The 20,270-nt window shown below is 36.5% G+C and overlaps 1 non-coding gene across 1 annotated transcript; it reads left to right on the top strand.

Annotated features, from left to right (window-relative positions):
* The first annotated feature begins 235 nt into the window (after positions 1–235).
* Positions 236–342, top strand: LOC128568355 (U6 spliceosomal RNA). The gene has a single exon (XR_008375145.1). It is a non-coding gene; the product is annotated as a U6 spliceosomal RNA (small nuclear RNA).
* Positions 343–20,270: the final 19,928 nt, after the last annotated feature.

Genomic DNA, 20,270 nt, shown 5'->3' with positions numbered 1-20,270 from the left:
ATCTTTGGAATCCTGTGAACTTTCAGTCATAAAACTCAAATGTATACATGTTGCTATGAAGATGCATTTGTTAAGACAAGAGAATAAAATATACCTTATTTAGTAATTTATTTGCTTAATATACATTTTCTAAATGATTAAACATGGACATGTGGTCCTCCCTTTATTATATTACCCAGTCCTAAAATGTTAGTGGCAGAATTGATACTGTTGTCTCTTAAAAAGGGTATTTCTCGTGCTCGCTTCGGCAGCACATATACTAAAATTGGAACGATACAGAGAAGATTAGCATGGCCCCTGCGCAAGGATGACACGCAAATTCGTGAAGCGTTCCATATTTTTTAAAAAGAAAAAAAAAAAAAAAAAAAGGGTATTTCTCAACTGTACTGAGGAATAATTCAGACTGCAAACTGTAAGACATTTGTGTTATAGATAGAGTAAGACCAAAGATGAGCCTTGCCTATTAAGGTTAGGTGGCTTCTTATATGGATCCTATTACAAAAGCAATGCTTTCTTTCTTGGGTTTTTGTTATTTGGGGTTTTTTTTGTTTTTTGTTTGTTTGTTTTTGGTTCTTTAAAAATGTCAGTCAAGATTCTAATACAAAATATATTCAAATTAGACTAGTTCAGGAAGAGTTTAACAAAAACTACTTAAGGGTATGAAAACATGACAAGAACACAATATTTCAAGGTAAGTATTGGCAGAGCTCCTAACAGTCTAGGCCCAAAGGGCTGCTATGATGTTATGATCTAGGCATATATATAGGTTGTCATCCACAGTTCCTAGCTCCTAACTCTTATAACCCTTGTTACTTCCTTTTGTTACATGTTTAGTGTGTTAGGCCTCAGGAAACAGCCTCTCTCTGTCATTCTCCTGCCCCAAGGCAGTACTCTAATCTTCCCTTTCTGACTGTGAGTCATAAGACTCTCATTCCACAAATGGTCCCACTGGCCATCCTGAATAAAAAATAATCACATTTGTGCACCATAAAAGCCAAAGAGGACTGGGTTCAGAGAGCTTCTGGATAGCTGAACACGTGGAAATGCTGGAGGGTAACATGCCCCAGGAGGGTAGGATGCTCTGTGCCCCTTCCCCATACCTCACCCTGCATATCTCTTCATCCGTATCCTTCATAATATCCCTTATTTTAAACCAGTAAATATAATATAATAAGGGTTTCCCTGAAAGCTGCTCTAGCAAATCAATCAAACCCAAAAAGTTGTGGGAGGCCCAACATGGAGCCAGTTAGTCAGAAGTTCTGGAGGTCCAGATTTTCCACTGGAGTCTGGTGGCAGGGGCCTGTTCTGGGGAGTGAGCCCTTACCCCTCAGATGGGGTGAATTAGAGGATATCCACCTCGTGTCCACTACTTGGTGTGCAAGGGAAAAACCCCACATTAGGTCACAGAAATCTTCTGCATTGATTATTATAGTGTTGGTATAGAATTTAGAGGGAAAACATGCTTTGAGAGTTTTTCCAGAAATAGCTGCCTTGAGTGAAAGAGGTTTTGTTAGAAACAGCCAGCCCAAAGGAACCCCACAGGAATGCATCCAGGGGAGTAAATAATCCAACACCCACTTCTTCCTCCCTCATATCTTCTGTGAAGCTTTCACTGGATGAAACAATTATAAACCAGAGGACAAGAGAGAGCTTATTGGTGTCATCCATATATTAACAGATCAGCCTCTCAGGATGCAAATCAGGATGGAAAGAATGAAGAATAGATCTACTGAGAAAGCAGAAGTTACCTGGCACAGTGTATCCTTTTTCCCCGTAGAATCCACTCTCACCCTTTATTCACTTACAAAGGCTTTATTCTTCACATGGGAGACATACAAATACCACCAGGTACTAGACCATTATGGCAATATTAACTGGGCCATACTTTCCATCTGAAACGTATAATATTGTCTATCACTAATATGCTACATTAAAAAATGAAGGAGATATACAGAAGTAATTAAGTCACATAAAAACAGTGGGAAAAGTTTGCCTCTAAGCTGATTAAAAGACCCTAAATTAAAAGTTAGCAAACACCTCACAGTTTATTCCATGTTCCACTTACATTCCACTAGCATCTCACTCTAAGCACTTTTGGTACCTACTATGAAAGATATGGTGCCATTAGAAACAGGCTCCAAGATTTGTGTGAAGAAAGTTTACTTGGACCTATTCAATATCAACTGCTAGGAAGTGAAGCTGCAGGGAGAATCTGAACAGTGATGCCGTCACAACCAAGAAGACTTCAGTTGATTCTGTGATTAACTTTGGAGCTGGCATGGTTTCTCAGAACTGCTGTATATTACGGCATATGGATAAAGCCTCGTACCTCTCTATTGATGTTATTGGATTGGCCTGCCCCCAGAAGCCAGAGAAATGAGAACTTCAGTTCTAGCAGGGAGGATCTTGGCCGAGAACCATGGCATCCACTGCAGCCATTGCCTTTCATGGACACCCTTGGAAGCTGTGGTTCACTTCTTACTAATACTAGCATAACAATCAGATCCTCAGCAAACCAAGTGCATTCTTCTCCATTCTGGCAAATCCATGAAATAGGTACCATGTTCAACAGAGCCATCCATTTGTGCTGCCTACTTGTGTTGCAGGAAGACGAGGCCCAGTGGAGAGAAAGAGCACCCAAACACTGCGTTTATAAGAGGAAGGGCTTTATTCACCAGCCGGGAGCTTATGGCATAGAAGAATTCCAAATGGCCGCGTTCCCCAACTGCCTTGGTCTTTCCCTTTTTAGCGATAGTCAAAAAGTTCCACCCCACAGGTACCTTTCTCATTGGCCAGTTTGAATCAAGCGGGAGATGTTATTCCAGCCCCTATAGAACTACAGGATTTCACAGAACTTGGAAATTTCCAAGTTCCAGGAAGTTAAGTTTACAAATTCCCAAGTGCTGATTCACCATGGACAGGACCCTGCAGCTGTATCCTTCTCCTTGAGAAGATCTGTTCTCCTAGACTTCACCTGTCTTGGGTATCCTCTCTCACTTGTGTCTCACACAGCAACTTGCTTTAAGTGTAACATACATCCCCTTCATGTTATAAAGTACAGCTGCCACGCATGTCTAGCTTTGGGTTGATCAGGTGACACACATTTCAAACTGAACAGTTCTATCCACATACTTTTAAAATAACTTTTGGAGTTTACTTTACCAGAGCTGAAAGAGCTAAGGAAATTTCACCCCAAAATATGATTCATTGGTGTAAAGAATATTTTGAGTGAAAAGGCCATTTTCGATTAGAAAGCACCAGCCTCTCCTCTATAAAACCTGAGTAACCTGATTTAGAATCAGAAAAGGGACTTCTGGACTCCTTATCACATGCCAATAGACCTGGCCCTAAGGTCCTTTGAAGCACAATACCTGTCTCTCAGGTTAATTTACTAATCGATCTGTTTCCCTCCATCTACCCACCCCCCTTAGCAACCACTTGCTACCTGTATACTTTCCAGTTTCTCTCCCCCCTCCCTTTTAGAAGCCATCTTTAAAAGCAACTGACTATCATTCTTGTGGTTCCCCCCATGCACATGGTATTTGGAAATAAATGTTTCTCTTATTAATCTACTATAACTGTGAGGTGATCTTTTTAGCAAACCAATCTAGGGGAAAAGAGCAACTTTCCCTGAGACTCCCCTTCAGAGCCCAGTAGCAAGCTAAAATAAAATTTTCAGATGGAAATAACTGATGGAAGAGTAGTAGGGTATCACGTTACTCCTAATCACAGGTATCTGAGCTGCTGGAAGAATTTCATATAAAAATCTAGCCTGTCACAAATACTGCAAATAATACTGGGTAAGCTAGGGTATTAGACCTAAATGCAAGGTATTTTGAACCCAAAATAGCCTGGTTGCAGAGCTCTTACTTATTCAAGACCCAGCTGGTACCTGTCTGGATGAGTAAATGAATCAGATAACAATGACCAAATACAGTATATATTGCTTCCAAAATCTAAAGAGGCCCACCAAATTGTATGTCTCTTTCATTGTGTTGGGTGAAACAACGTCTCAAATTTTAGAAGGGCTATCTTACCGTAAATCCCTAAGAAATTCACTGAGGCAGCATACTATTGAATTCTTTCAGCATTTATCTCTAATTCTCTGGCTTGCATATGTTTTCCTAGGACATCTTATTGCTCTCTGTTCATCATTTTCAATTAGCATAATGTATTCAATACAAAGAATTAGGATTATAGGCAGCCACATCTCAGCTCATTTCCCAGAACTACTGAATGTGAATCTGCATTTTAACAGGATTTCCAAGCGATTCATATGCACATCAAAATTTAAGTATTGCCCAAGGCCATTTCAAGTAGGTAAGCAGATATGACATAGCCTTGAGGCAAAACAAGGTAAGTACATTTTTGTCCCTACCATACAAATATTCCCACTCCATACATAAAAATTTCTATTCTTTCCCCAGGATGGCCCTTACCTTAATGTGGATACTAACCAAGGTGATCAATCTAATTGTGTTTACAGTCAAACCGTGGTGTTGGTCTTCAGTCTTATATCCCCTGTGAATTCATGAGAGGAAAGATTCCTTCAAAAGTGCCAGTGGCCTCCTGGTTCTCCTGATATTAGTAATTGTTCATAGCTCTTACTTTTGCTTTTTCTATATGCACATCTCCCAGACCATAATCCAAATCCAGGGGCCCCAACAACCTTATAATCACTTTTGTTGCTGTAGCTGCTAAGTGCCCCAGCCACTTGATCTCCCTCCATCTGTGCTTCATCTAATGATTTGATTAGATTAATTGTAGTGTCACTCCATGCTGTAGATTGCCTCTGTCCCATCCCCTTTAGCAAACTGTTATTATCTCTATATTCTTTGCATATATGAGTGACTTCATTCTAGAATTCCATTTTGAGAATCTATTTTCTATGACTATTTCCTGAACCAATCACTACATTCATCAAGACTAAATGAAGCAAACTTAAACCTCAACATGGTCCCAGGAAGGCACACTTAAACTAGGATATTTTGAGGAGTAAATAAAGGGAAACCTCAGGATGTTACTGCATTATTGCAGGCCAAGGAACAATGGGCCTATTTCCTTCCACTTTGGGGGCTTCCCATCAGTCAAACACAAGAAGCTGGTGGAAAAGGAAACCCACTGATAATGTTCCATTTAATTCAGTCACTTGGGACAGGAAAGAGGGTGGAAAAAAAAGCTGAGATTATATTTAGAAAGATTAACATAACTATTCAGTACATCACAATTCAATATCTAGGTTATAAAGAGATACATGAGTGTCAACAGCAGAATATTTTCTTCCAGAAGGTAAGAAGAAAAAGAAATTATAATCAGAAATTGTCTTGACAAAAAGAGAAAAAAACCCAAGGATATTAATTATATTAATCTAATGGTTTTTAGCACCAAGATATAACCTAATATACTCATATTTCCTATAGTAACACTTTTCTTTCTTGTTTTTTTGGTTTTTTTTGAGACAGAGCCTCAAGCTGTCACTCTGGGTAGAGAGCTGTGGCATCACAGCTCACAGCAACCTCCAGCTCCTGAGCTCAAGCGATTCTCTTGCCTCTGCCTCCCAAGTAGCTGGGACTACAGGCACCCACCACAACATCCAGCCATTTTTTGGTTGCAGCCATCATTGTTGGTTGGTGGGCCGGGCTGGATTCGAACCCACCAGCTCAGGTGCATGTGGCTGATGCCTTAGCTGCTTGAGCCACAAACGCCGAGCCAGTAGCACTTTTTTTTTAACAATTGGTTTTCAAAATTCTACTTATCTAGCCTTATGTTGGGCATTAGGAACACATACAAAAAAATCAAATATTTTCTATGTTTTCAGGAAGCTCATATTATAGTTAGAAGACAGAATATAATTTACCATAATAAGCATTACATCAGAACAAAGTTTATGAGATCTCTAAATCAACGCAATTAGGTAGATTTATGGATCCAGAAAGTTTCTCAGCAAAGATTGTGCAGAGAGCTAAGAATTAGCAGGTGTTAACTAACAAAGAAGCATGAGAAACATATTCAATAAAAATATTATCTGCAAAAGTAGCATGAAATACACAGACAATTGCAAGTCTGGGACATATGTGTAATATAAGGTATGCCAGCAGTGAGTATATTCATGTACTTGTCAGATAGTAGTCTGTTCTCAATTCCTGGTGCGCTCTTGGCCAAAGACTAAGCAGACACATCAAAAGCAGGTAAACACAAATTGGAAGTATATTAAGGAAGAGCAAAATAGGTTTATAGAGCAAAACAGGACAACAAATGGGCCTCTGCCATAACAAGAGGCGCTGGTTATGGTCTAGGGCAGTGGTTTTCAACCTTCCTAATGCTGTGGCCCTTTAATACAGTTCCTCTGGGTTGTGACCCACAGATTGAGAACCACTGATCTAGAGTCTTGTTTTATAGAGTCTGGATTGGGTCCTCCTTGTGGCTCAAATGTCATCATTGAACCACTTTGATGAACGCTAATGACACGATAATTAGCATGATGTTACTTTAGGGCACTTTCCAGATCCTATCGAGTCCACGCTGCCTGGTCCTCAGGCTGGGGAATTGCCTGGATTCTTTTGCACATTGGCAACATGTTCTTTCCCCCAGGTGTGGCCTTGCTTGGGGCAGGATCAAGGTGAGACAGCACCAAGTCAGGGTGCCCACTCTGGTCTTTCCCTGGCGGAGCAATTCTTTGAGGCAGTACCAAGACTGAGTAACTGCCTTTGTCCCTATGAGAGCCCAAATCCTAACAACATAATCAGGGACAAAATTATGTCAAGACTTTTACACATTAAAAACCTTATATTTTACCCTGGAGTAAATGGGAAGTTAATAGAAAAATGGCCTACAATTTCATCTATGTTACTGTAAATGACAGGATTTTGTTCTTTTTATGGCTAAATAATAGTCCTCTGTGTGTGTGTGTATATATATATATATATAAATTTTTAAATCCGTTCATCCACTGATGGGCATTTAGGTTTATTTTATATCTTGCCTATTGTTCATAGTGCTGCAATAGTCATGGTAATGAAGATTTCTCTTAATATATTGATTTCCTTTCTTTTGGTTATACACTCAGTAGTGCAATTGCTATATCACGTGGTAGGACTATATTTAGTTTTTTGAGAAACCTCCATAACTAACTCATGAGTCAAATCTTGTTTATGAACTTTTTTTTTTTTAAACAAAGACCTCATTCTTGTAATCATCACCTGTTTTTACATACACACAAATAGTTTTATTGATAAAAAGCCAACCATATCCTTTCTTGTATGTGTTGGCGTAGGCTGCTTTCATACTACAATGGTAGAATTTGGTAGTTGCAGTGAAGAACTGTGATCCACAATGCCAAAAATATTTACTATCTTACTCTTTACAGAAAAAGCTGGCTGGCCTCTGTCCAACACTCTTGAATTTGTGTAATCGTGTTTGTTTCTTTAGGTTCTTCTTGGACATTTTCCCTTCGTCTAAGTCATTTCTGACTTAATCATTCCTCCTTTCCAAACCTTCGCCTAAGTCATTTGTGAAAATACAAAATCATTCCTCCTTTCCAAACCTTCGTGTATGAAACCACTTCTACTTGTTCTCTGAAGCTTTGTAATTTGCATTCTCATACTTGTGCTTTCCCAATAAATTATGATCCAGATAAAGAATGAGTTAAATGGTATATTAGTGGTATAAGTTGCAAATGACAGAACAGAGAAAGAAAAAAATGTATATTAATTCCTATTAGAAAGATCTGGAATGTCTTCTCAGAAAATACGGTTTAAGAATGGCCTAAAGAATAGCTAGAGAGGGGGTAAGCGAAACTTCATCACTGGTGAAAAAAATTACAGAAGTAATGGAGGGGAATTTGTGGAAAACAAGGTGGATACTTAGAACAGCAGAGAGTCGATCTGCAAGGTCAGGTCAAAGCAATAAGATACAGACTTTTTCATATTGTTTTGTGATTCAAATTCTATTAACTGTTGAAAAGTCTGGGACATGTTTGCATTATGCAGAATGAAAAGGAAATGTCAGAGTCAGCAAAAAGAAGGCCAGGATAACCTGCTGTGACAAGCAAAGCAAATGAGAAGCTTGTTTGACAAAAATAGATTCTATAGTCCAATGGTGTTCCTGATGTTGACAGAGGCAAAGTAGACGTGCATAATGTGGAGCATTTATCAAGGTGATGTCAAAAGATGGTGCTTCCCACCTGAGAGCGTAGTCCAGGATTATGACTTACAGAGGGCAAAAAAGACTTGTATAAACAAAACAAAACAAAAAAAATGCTATTATTAAAAGTTCTTGTATAATCTAATTACCTAGATTTGAAATAAAACTTTAAAAGCTATCCTAAAAAGAGGATGTTTTGAAATTTTATATCAATTTTTCAAAGAATTTGAGGTAAAAACAATCTTCCGGTTAGTTGCACCAGGCTATGACAAGTCAGTCATGATTTTATTAATTTGGTAGCTTATCATAAAGTCCTAGATATATGGTTTTTAAGGGCACATCAAATTAACACTTAATTCTCTCTTTTCTATTTGTGTGGTTATCATATACCGTTTCTATATGTGGTAACTATGAAATTCAATCCACAATCCTGAATGCTCAAGAAATAGTACTTTATTTGCTATACCTCAGTTTCATTTCTGAGTTTAAGTTGCTTTTTTCTCAATCACTCTTATCTTTCATGCCATCCCCCAAACCATTCCAGGGTTCCAGTATCAAATTACTGCCAACTCTCATTACTGCCATGAGAGTTTATGTTGTCTGAACCCAAATAATTTTTTTCACAGACATCTCTTATTTTAACCAAATGACTGCTTCAGTTTTGTCAACTATCTTCAGCTTTTATACTTTGGTTGAGGCCCACTCACTTTTTGAAAGGCTATCGTTGATGCTTCTTCCTAGAATGGCCATATAGCCAGTTTTCTTTAGATTTGTTGATTTTACTCCCTATACAGAGACACTGCCTAGGAAACAGAATGTCACCTCTACTATTTAAGAATTTACAGTCTTCTCTTTCTCGCTTCATTCATGCCGAGGTAATTACCTTAATGGGTCTGTGAGAGAATTGCTCTATGTAGCTCCTTCCAACCCCCTCTTCTGTGGAAACTCAGCTGCTCAGTGGCGTGAATCAGTAGCTTTTGAGTTGCAAAGGAACTTGGTGAGCATACAGCATGGTTTATAAGACTGATGCCAATTAAGCAGCCTATAGAATTTTGAAACTAGTTAAGGACAAGAGGATTGAGCAAACAAGTAAGTGAATTCAGAATAATAAAAATTGAGTTTCTACTGTTATATAAGAGGGTACAAATTCGAAAGGGGAGAAAGGCTGGAATTAATCGGCAGTATCAGTGTGAAATTATGGTTTTTTAATATAAACATAGATACATAGATATGAGTGTATGTGTTTGTGTATACATGCATATATTTTCTAGATGGTTCTTTAAGAAGTCCCAAAAGGAATGTCTCACAGCACTGATGAATACACCCCTGGTCCCTGGAGTTTGGTTTCTAAATCTATTCTTCCATAACAGAAACCAGTTTCTTGGAGAAATGGCTGATTCCAGAATAACGGATAGAAAATTATAAGATTAACCTAGAACATTCTATCATGAAAAAATTATAAGAAAGTTTATTTGAAGATTGATAAGGGCGTTTTAAAAGAACAAAGATGACATGAAGGGATGCCCCTGATTAAAGCTGGAGAAATTTTAGTATCAAAATAAATAATGATAATAATGTTTTATAACCATTTGAATAACATAGGAATGGGGGAAAAAATCACTACATCATAGTAGAATGCCAGTTACTGAATATAAAAGGAATGGTGGAATTAGAAAATCACTATTTGGCAATCATTTTATTGCAGTTGTCATTGTTGTTTTTAGCTGGCCTGGGCTGGGTTCAAACTGGCCAGCCTTGGTGTGTGTGGTCAGCGCCCTACCCAATGAGCTACCGGCACCTCCCTGGCCAACAGTTTAATAACAATTGATTCAGAAAAGCATCGTCAGTAGATGATAAAAATAACAGGTCAGTGCGAAGAGGAACAGCATATTTACATAATCTGAAAGCATCTCCCCACAAAATACTTTTATTCACTTCTTATTTAATCAATTCAAGATACTTACTAAACTTTAAAAAAAAATCTGGCAAATTATGTTTTAAACAAATGTTAACAGTTAACACTATGAATAATGAGCCAAATGTAATGACCTCTTAACAGATAGACTGAGAAAAACACTATATTTTGTGGTATTCTTGCCCCTCGGGTGCAGTTGCTGTATCTTAGAACCCAAATTGTCTTTGACCTCCTCACTATTCTTATTTCCCCTAAAGCTCAAAGCAGTGGTTCTCAACCTTCCTAATGCCTGCCAGGAGCCTTTAATACAGTTAAAAGAGGTCGTGACCCACAGGTTGAGAACTGCTGCTCTAAAGGTATGCAAAATAAATGCCAGAAAAGCTTTCAGACAACTTCTACATTCTACTCTTCCATGTATCTCTTTTTAAAATAAATACAGAAAACCAAAAATTAAGACACAAACTTCTCACATAATATATGTTGTCACATGAGAATACTTTTCCTTATCTTAGCCATTATATAAAATAAATACATAAATCCGAAAAATTTGTAAAAAAGCACTAATATCTTGACCTGGTAAGAGCTCTTTTAAGTATGAAAAGCACTTTTCCTGGAGCATGTATTAAAAAATTAAAAATTGTCGGCTCGGCGCCTGTAGCTCAAGTGGCTAAGGTGCCAGTCACATATACCAGAGCTGGTGGGTTCGAATCCAGCCCAGGCCTGCCAAACGACAATGACAACTACAACCAAAAAATGGTCAGACGGTGGCAGGCACCTGGACTCCCAACTACTTGAGAGGCTGAGGCAAGAGAATTGCTTAAGCCCAGAAGTTGGAGTTTGCTGTGAGCTGTGATGCCACAGCACTCTACCCAAGGTGACAGCTTGAGGCTCTGTCTCAAAAAAAAAATTAAAAATTATCTAAAAGCTGCTGAAATTATTAATATTGAACATTACAACTACCTGAGGCAGAAACACTGCTTGGGGCAAACAAAAAGCTGACCAAGAAAACAAAAGAAAAATCCAGGCAATTAGGCAATTAAAAGCAATAAAATTATCCAGATTGAAGGAAAGAAGTAAAACTATTAATATCTCTCCTTACATACGACATTATCTTATGTAAGGAAAATCTTAAGGATTCCACTCACATAAAAAAGGTATTAGAACTAATAAATGCTTTAGCTAAGTTCCAGGATCAATGCATGAAAAACCAATTGTGTTTCTATACAATAAGCATTTCAGACATAAAATTAAGAAAATAAGTTCATTCACAAATTCATCAAAAAGAAGAAAATACTTGGAAATAAATTTAATAAAAAGAAGTGCAAGGCTTACACAGTGTAAACAGCAAGTACTGTTGAAATGAACGAAAGATGACCTGGGAAATGAAAGGATAATCCTGACTATAAATTGGAAGCCTTCAGATCATTAGATAACAATATTCCTCAACTTGATCTATAGATTCAATATAATTGATATCAAAATCATAACAATTTTTTTATAGAAATTGACAGACAAATCCTCATATTCACATGAAAATGTGAAGGACCTAAAATAGGCAATCTTGAATAAAAAGAATAAAAGTTGGAACACTCATTTTTTTCTGCCTGAAACATATTACAAAATTACCATAAGGAAGACAATGTGTTTATATATACTTAACAATATACTTGACATTTATTGTCAATTTATTTTTGACAAGGGCGGCAAGACCATTCAATGGGGCAACAATTTTCAATTACTGTGGGACTGATTCACAGCCTACTACACTATGGAGGTTCTTTTTTCTACTAATGCCAGGATAACTGAATATACTAATCCAAATGAAGAATGTTGAACCTCTGCCTCACAATACACATTAAAAATTAACTACAAATGGATTATAGACATAAATGTAAGAGCCAGAACTACAAAACCCGTAAGAGAGAACATGGAAGTAAATCTTTATTATCTGTTGATATCAGGCAACAATGTATAGATACGAAAGCCGAAGAATGGACAACATCAAGATCAAAAACTTACGTTTCAAAAGATATCAATAAAAGAACCTCACAAAATGTAAGAAAATATTTATAAATTATATATCTATATCTGATAAGGAACTTGTATCCAGAATATAAAAAGATGCTTATAACCCAACAATACAGCAACAGATGATACAATTAAAGTCACGGGCAAAGGATTTGGATAGATAATTTTCCAAAGGCTATATTTTAAATAGCCAAAACATCAAAAGATGTTCAATATCAATTTTTATAGAAAAATGCAAATAAAAACCCCACTGATGGGCCACTTTACACCTACTAAGATGGCTAAAATTAAAAAAGCAGACAATACTGAGTGTTGGTAGAAAATTGGAACACTTATGCACTGCTGGTGGGAATGCAAATCTGTGCAGCTACGTTAGAAAATATTTTGGCAGCTCCTCAAAATGTTGAACATAAAATTACCATATGACCAGCTATTCCACTTCTAGGTATACACCCAAGAAAAATGAAAACATATGTCCACACAGAAACTTGTAAACAAGTGTTCATAGCAGCACTATGCATTTAGTCAAAGGTTTAAACAAATCAAATATCCACCATATATAACAGAACATTATTATCAGATAATAGAATATTATCAGCATTTTCCTTTCTCTGTATTCTCAACAGCATCTGGGTTGTTTTTTTTTTGTTTTTTTTTTTTTTGTCTTTTTATAAGAAGCTTTTTAACTGCGGGGAGATAGTATCTCATATGCACTATCTATGCACAAAAGAATTGGATTATTTATTTTTTGCCCTGAGTTGTCTTATTTCTTTATGTATTCTGGTTATTAATCTCTTGTCAGGTAGATAGCTTGCAAATATTTTCTCCCATTTTATAACTTGTCTCTTCACTATATTGATAATTTCCTTTGCTGTGCAAACTTTTTAACTTGATATAATCCTGCTTGTCTATTTTTTGCTTTTTTAAAAAACTTCAGATTAATATAAGGGTACAAACAATTAGGTTACATTGTTCGTGTTTGTCAGGTAAAGTTCAAGTTGTAGTTCAGCCCTTCACCCTGGAGGAGTGCTGTATACCTTTACATGGTAAACATTAGGTGAAAGTGTACCAAACCCCCTCCCTCTACTTGAATTTAATTGTGCTTTCCTCTCATGTGGGCCTGTAGTTATTTATCTATTGGTTTCATATTAATAATGAACACATTGGATACTTGCTTTTTCATTCTTGTGATACTTTAATAAGAAGGATGTTACCTCCATCCAAGTCAACACAAAAGATATAACATCACCATCGTTTTTTATGGCTGACTAGCATTCCCTGGTATACATACACCACAGTTTATTAATCAATTCATGTGCTGATGGGTACTGGAGTTGATTCCATGTCTTGGCAATTGTGCATCGAGCTGCAGTGCTTCTCCTGCAAATGTCCTTATAGTAAAATGATTTTTTTTCTTCTCAGTAGATGCCTAGTAATGGGATTGTGGGATCAAATGGACAGTTTATTTTTTAGCTCTTTGAGGGTTCTCCATACTTCTTTCCATAGAGGCTACATTAGTTTGCAATCCTACCAGTAGTGTAAAAATGTTCCCTTCCCTCCACATCATGCCAGCATCATCAGCTTTGGGACTTTGTGGTGTGGGCTATTCTCACTGGGGTAAGAATATCACTTAGGTAATATCTCGGGGTGGTTTTGATTTGCATTTCTCTAATGATTAGGGAAGATAAGCATTTTTTCATTTGTTTGTTGGTCATTCATTTGTCTTCTTCAGAGAAAGCTCTTTTCATGTCTCTTTCCTATTTATAAATGAAATTGTTTCCTCTTTTCTTATTGATTAATTTGAGTTCTCTGTAGATTCTAGGTATCAGCCTTTGTCAGATTTATAGCATGCAAGTATCTTCTCTTATCCTGAAGGCTGTCTGTTTGATTTAGTTGTAGTACCCTTATCTGTACAGAACTTTTTAGCTTGATCATGTCCCATTTATTTATTTTTGGTATTGCTATAATTACCAAGGAGGTCTTCTTCATGAAATCTTCTCCCAGGCCAATATTGTCAACAGGTTTTCTGACATCTTCTTCAGAATTTTTATCATTTTGAATCTTAAATTTAAGTCTTGTATTCAGCAAAAGTCAAGTGGTGAATGGTGCAGGTAAGTGGTGAATGGTGCAGGTCCAGTTTAAGTCTTCTACTGGGCTAACCAGTTCTCCTAGCACCATTTATTAAATAGGGATTCTTTTCCTCAGTGTATGCTTTTATTTGGTTTATTGAAGATGACAAGGCAATACGAGGCTAGTTTCATCTCTAGGTTTTCTATTGTATTCCATAGATTTGTATCTCTATGCTCATGCCTGTAACATGCTATTTAGGTTACTGTGGACTTGTAGTACAACTTGAAGTCTGGTAATGTGCTTGAAGTCTGGTAATGTGATGCCTCCAGGTTTATTTTCATTTCTTAATATTGCATGGCTATTTGGGGCCAGTTCCATATGACATAAATTACTATCTTTTCAAGTTCTTTGAATTGTGACATTGGTGCTTTGATGGAGTGTCACAAGCCAGCGTGGGGAAGGGGAGCAAACCAGAGTGTAAGTGGCAGGGATTGAGGCAAATACAGCACCAGAGAAGACACAGAGACAAAAGATGGGATCAGGAGGTCTGACTGAGATGATAGCTACAGCCAGCACCAAAGCACAAAATCAGCTTTATTTTATAGTATCTTGACAGGGTTCTCTACAGGGAAGTACCATACACAATGTGGAAGTAGCATAAACAAAAGACACATTTTTGGTCTTACAGTATGATTGGAAAATGTAAATGACTTGAATAAAGACAAAGCATCTTGTTAATGGTTTCTACTCAACTTCATTAACATATGATAAGAAGTAAGAAGGGAAAGATCACAAGGATCTCTGCATAGTTCTTAAAAATTAACTAGACAAAGAAAGAGCTACAGCTATGCGACTTTTGGCAAAGAGAGCATGAAGAAAGGAATATGGTTATTTGCAAAAGGAGGAGAAGCAATTGGGGGTTCATTCCCTGAATGTTCCCCAGGCTGTGGGGGCCCTGCCACCTCACAGCCTGCTCTCCACAATGGAGATTACATTAAATCTTTGGGCAGTATGGACATTTTACCAATGTTGATTCTTCCCAGCCAGGAGCATGGTATACTCTTCCATTTGTTAATGCCTTCTGCTATCTGTTTTCTCAGAGTTTCATAGTTCTCTCTGTACAGATCCTTCACATTATTTGTTAAATATGTTCTCAGGTGTTAATTAGGCTCCTTCAATAATCAAATTGTTGAGAGATTTTTATCATGAAGGGATGTTGAATTTCATCAAATACTTTTTCTCCATCTATTGAGATGATCATTAGTTTTAAATAAGTACCATGTAATGATGACTCTAACTCCTGGGACAGTGGGGCTCAGCAGTATCCCAAATTCTGTGAGACCAGGTGCAGCAGCAACAAGTACCTCAGAATGGCCAAGTATAACTGTTATTTGGGTCCTGTGGGGGAAGAAAACAGGATGATAATAACTTCAATCCCTGGAGAGAGGGCTGTCTCAGCTGCTCAGACTCTGGGGAACTATTCCAGCTCCAAGTAAGCAGGGTACTAGAGTTCTTTAGCCTGTAGGGCAGGGCCTCTCAGCTCAGCCACTGCTCTGTTTCCCTGGGCCTCAGGGTACTGTCTCAGCTCAGCCCTGGGATGCTCAGCAGCAACTCAGCTGAACTAAGCTGCCAGTTCCCCGGAGTGCAATATGTCACTTTAAGCTCAGACCTGGGGAGTGTAACTATGCTTAGTGACCCGAGCATGGAAATATGTTTTCAGTCAGACTTACTATAATGTCTGGTATGTATAAAACTTAGAAATCTCTAAGAAATGAGTAAGCATGGAATTCATCATTATTTAATTCAACTGTTGACTTCAGAAGAAGTCATGGACTGGTCACCAGTCCATGTTCCATGTCTTAATATAAAGTATAAACATAATACTTTTAATAAGATTACTAAATGATTTTGTGCAAAGCATAATGTAATTCTGGAAGACTTTTTCTCTTATGCTTTCTTTTGGAACTTTGTAGCTAAGATCTACAGCTTATGAAAATCTCAGAATTTCTAAACCTTCAGTTACTGAAAATGCTGAGCAGTTTATAACATTAATTTTCACAAACTCTTATTTAAATGTTTAGGCCTGATAGATTCAGAATTATAAGAAATTAATATGTATGGAGTCTATCGTTTTGAAGTTTGATTAATATGTTTCATTTGGCTAATCTGCTTATAATTTCTTTTCACAAGAGGTGAAAAATTATCAAGGCTTTTTCTTGAAAGATTCATGTCCTAATATGCAATTAAATAATGAAAAATCAAAAATATTTTTTAAAAGACTTTAATGCTATGAAGGCTATTTCTTTAATTACTTGAAATGTTTAATCACTTTTTAAATATACAATTTTAAAGTGATCATTAATTGTTGAAATATTTTACCTTTGAAATAGTATCTATATACACCAATTTATTGTTGAATTTTCAACATAGAAAGTATTTGAAAGGACTGTCCACTCCAACTTGCATGGAGAATGGCCTATTCATCTATAATGTATATTCAGACATCAAAAATAAATTCAAATGGCATAGCTGTGTTTCTGAAATTAGATGTGATGATAACCTATGTTCTCAAATGCTTATTGGTAACATATTAATTGGAGGTGAATAAAATCACACTATATTAAGTATTTGCTATTTGATACCACAAATACTGAAATCAAAGCTAAGGCTGATGAGATAGTTGTGGCCAATCACCAAGACCAAAGTTGAACTTCGGCACATACAAAATAAGAAACATACAAAGCCAAAGTAAAGCATGTCACCCAACATTCTTTGAAAACTTGCCAGGCATTGGCTAGGCCATCCGGACATTCCAGGAAAGGTGTGAACTTTACAGTTCATCTGAAACAAATCCACATACAGACAAAGAGGTATTCTTAATGTTCTTTACTTGAGCTAGCCAACATCATTAATATTTATTTTCTTGTAAAGCTACAAAAATTTGCAAGTAACATCTGCCTTCTCTTACATATCCAATTTCAAGAGAGATAATAGTATCTTCAAACTGAAGCAGAGAGGCTTTTTAATATAATCTCTTCTACTTTTTTATTAAACTTTTTTATTGTATTTTATTCAGTTATTAAAATTCACTGGCTCACATCGACTGAGCTGTTGAAGCGGATGCCTGAAGGGTACAACTTGGATTTGCTCTCTGCTTATGTTCGCCCTGGACGTTTGGGGAAATGGAGAACTATCAGTTATTAGGTTTCCAAAGAAATGTTGGGAAATGTGCATCTATGTGATTTAAACACTCTTGAATATATTTTGGAAATTTATTTTATGTGTCCTATGTACCTTAATACTTTTGAATCTGGACACCAATTCTTGCAACAACACTCTTCTTTCTTTACCTTATCTCCACTTTATGCCCATCTATCTCTGCAAAATAAAGCATTGTCTATTGACATCTAAGCAAGTTCTAAAGCCTGATGCATTCTAACATTCGAGGGAGGAGTGGAAAGTATAATAGAAATCCACTCACATAGGTTTTATCACAAACATATTTCACTTCAAACACTGTCAATACTTAACCAAGAAAAGAAAAATTCCCAGAGTACACCATGTCTTAAACTATTTGAACCACGAAAGTGAACACACAGGGAATAGATCTATTTAAGTGTTTTGTCAATATCAGCTTTAATTTTGCCACTGGGCTTTATAAAATTTTTAGAACTTAGATTTCTTTCATTTTTTTACGGAAGCTTTGAAACTAAATTTAAGTGATTGTTATCAATTTGAGGACTGGAGTATTTTTTAAAGTGTGACTTATCGTTTGACGAGAAGTTAAGAATTGTAACTTGTCTCCCTACCCTAAGAGTATCTGGGCAGATTTTCCCATTCTTCCTTTTGGATCTCACACACGATATAGCCACTGTGTCTTAACTGCCAACTAGAACTCTTCATGAGTTGCCTTAATCATATTTCCTTTGGCATGGAGTAACCCTGAAAAGGATATGGAATGAATAAAAAAACATTTATGAGTTTTTACAAAATAAATCGGTTTGTTTTAAAAACAAACACTGAATGTTGTTTCAGGAAAGTCTTGTCATTTCAGTAGAAACTGCAAAGGGAAAACATTTTGGACACCACTACCATATATTCGGTTTATAGCAGGGTGTCCTAACGTAAACTTACTTATCTTACTTTTTTTAAGAGAAAAGATGTATATGCCAATATACATATAATATATCACACACACACACACACACACGAGTATTTGTTTAAAATAATATTCACTTAACAAAAAGAAACATGAAATACAAACACTGAACAAATATTTAGATTAAATCAGAGTTTAAACAAATATATCCCAGTGATTTCAAGGCCCTAAAAATATCATCTTAACCTCATGGCAAACAAGATTAACTTCAAACTGGTTTGAAATTAGTAACATTAAAAATATATTCTGAAAATAAATTAGATTTGGAAATCTTGTGGGTAGTTTTGTCATGTAGCTATGTATTTCAGGACCCACAAATTCATTTATTAGAAAACGCAATTTTACAATGGAAAATCAACTAAAATACTCATTTATCAGTTGTAATCCTCAGAATGGTCATGAGAAGGAGTTTGGCAATTTTTTTTTCACACAAATTGATTCTTCTGGAACTTTGCATCTTGTCTGTAACTGAGTCTATATGACAAAACTCCAAGAAATGTTGTCTATTCTGAGTCTCCTCCTCCCTGTTCCCCTGCCTCCCAGTATAGACCTTTATCATTATGTTTCTCAACCTATAATATAATTTTTGGTTTAACTCCATTTTCTTCACCAAACTGAAATCACTAAAGACGTAGGTGACATACACAAAGTGCATGAGCCGTATTCGTGTCTAACTCAATTATTTGTTGAGTGAATGCATGAGGAGAAATGATAGAAGACAAGCATACAGAAACCACCATAGATAGCACCCCTACCATAAACCTAGCCCCCTGCTAGACACAAAAGTATTTTACTCATTGATTTCTAAGATCAACATAATAACGTGGCTATTTTACAGACAAGTTGCTCAAGTTTCAAAAGATTAACATGCTCTGGCCTTCACAACTGGTAAATGATAGAGTTCGAAATTTAAACACAGCAATTCTTGATTCAAAAGGTCAGTGTTCTCTTTCCTGAACCTTGCTGCCTCCAGGAGGCAGAAGTCATGTTTAAGTAGATTACAGAACTCAAAAGAGGGCCAGCTACTAAGCGACAGTTTTAAATACATAACCCTCCATGCTTGTTATTTCTCCTCTATCCCTGTGTCATCAAACACCACCTTTTCAAATACTACCCATCGTTTGATAATTGGAAATTTCTTGGACTCAGACTTGGATTCTATCCTCATTGAGAGTTTATTGCAGGTCCTTCTTGTAAAAGTTTTCAATGGACTGCAGAGGGTTGACTAATCACAGCAACCATCTCACTGTATGTTATCAGCTTTGGTCCAAACAAACCCACACTTGATTTATTCATTCTACTATATTCTCTAAGCCCATGTCCTCCCCGCTTTGGTTTTTGTCCAACCAAAAATTATATTATAGGTTGAGAACATAATAATGAAGGGGAACAGGGAGGAGAGACTCCCAATAAGACAACATGGGTTTAATGTGGTTTTATTTGTATCTGTTCTTTAAAAATGCATGTTTTGGTGCACTAATATTTTAAATTTATATAAATTTTCTGTAGTTGTATATCTTATCTTTTTAATTTTTTATGAAAGCTACATTTTAAAAATGCATCTTTGTTAATATGTATACATTTAATACATTGCTCCCTTACATATACCTAATTTTCTACCAGGACCACCTGGAAACACTTACTCTCACTTCTCTTACCTTTCCTATATTTCAATGCATATGGAAAGCAAATAAACGGGAAGGGATATCAAGCCAGTGTCACCTAATTATAAATGGAGTATTTTGAATGTGCTTAAACTGCACGTACTCAGAGGATTCACGTGTTCATATTTTTCTTGATATGTGGCATGTAGCCAGAGGTAGAAGAACTTTAAAAAATCTGGGAAAATAAAATCATATGAAGTAGAAATGGTTTATGGAGAGGTAAGAAGGACTGAAAGATGCTTTTTATCACTGGTAAGTAGTAACTTGTACTTTGGAGACAAAAAAACTATTA

This window comes from Nycticebus coucang, chromosome 16, assembly GCF_027406575.1.
Source record: "Nycticebus coucang isolate mNycCou1 chromosome 16, mNycCou1.pri, whole genome shotgun sequence".
NCBI lineage: Eukaryota > Metazoa > Chordata > Mammalia > Primates > Lorisidae > Nycticebus > Nycticebus coucang.
Note: the sequence above shows the minus strand (reverse complement) of the source record. Positions and strands in the feature narration are given on the sequence as shown.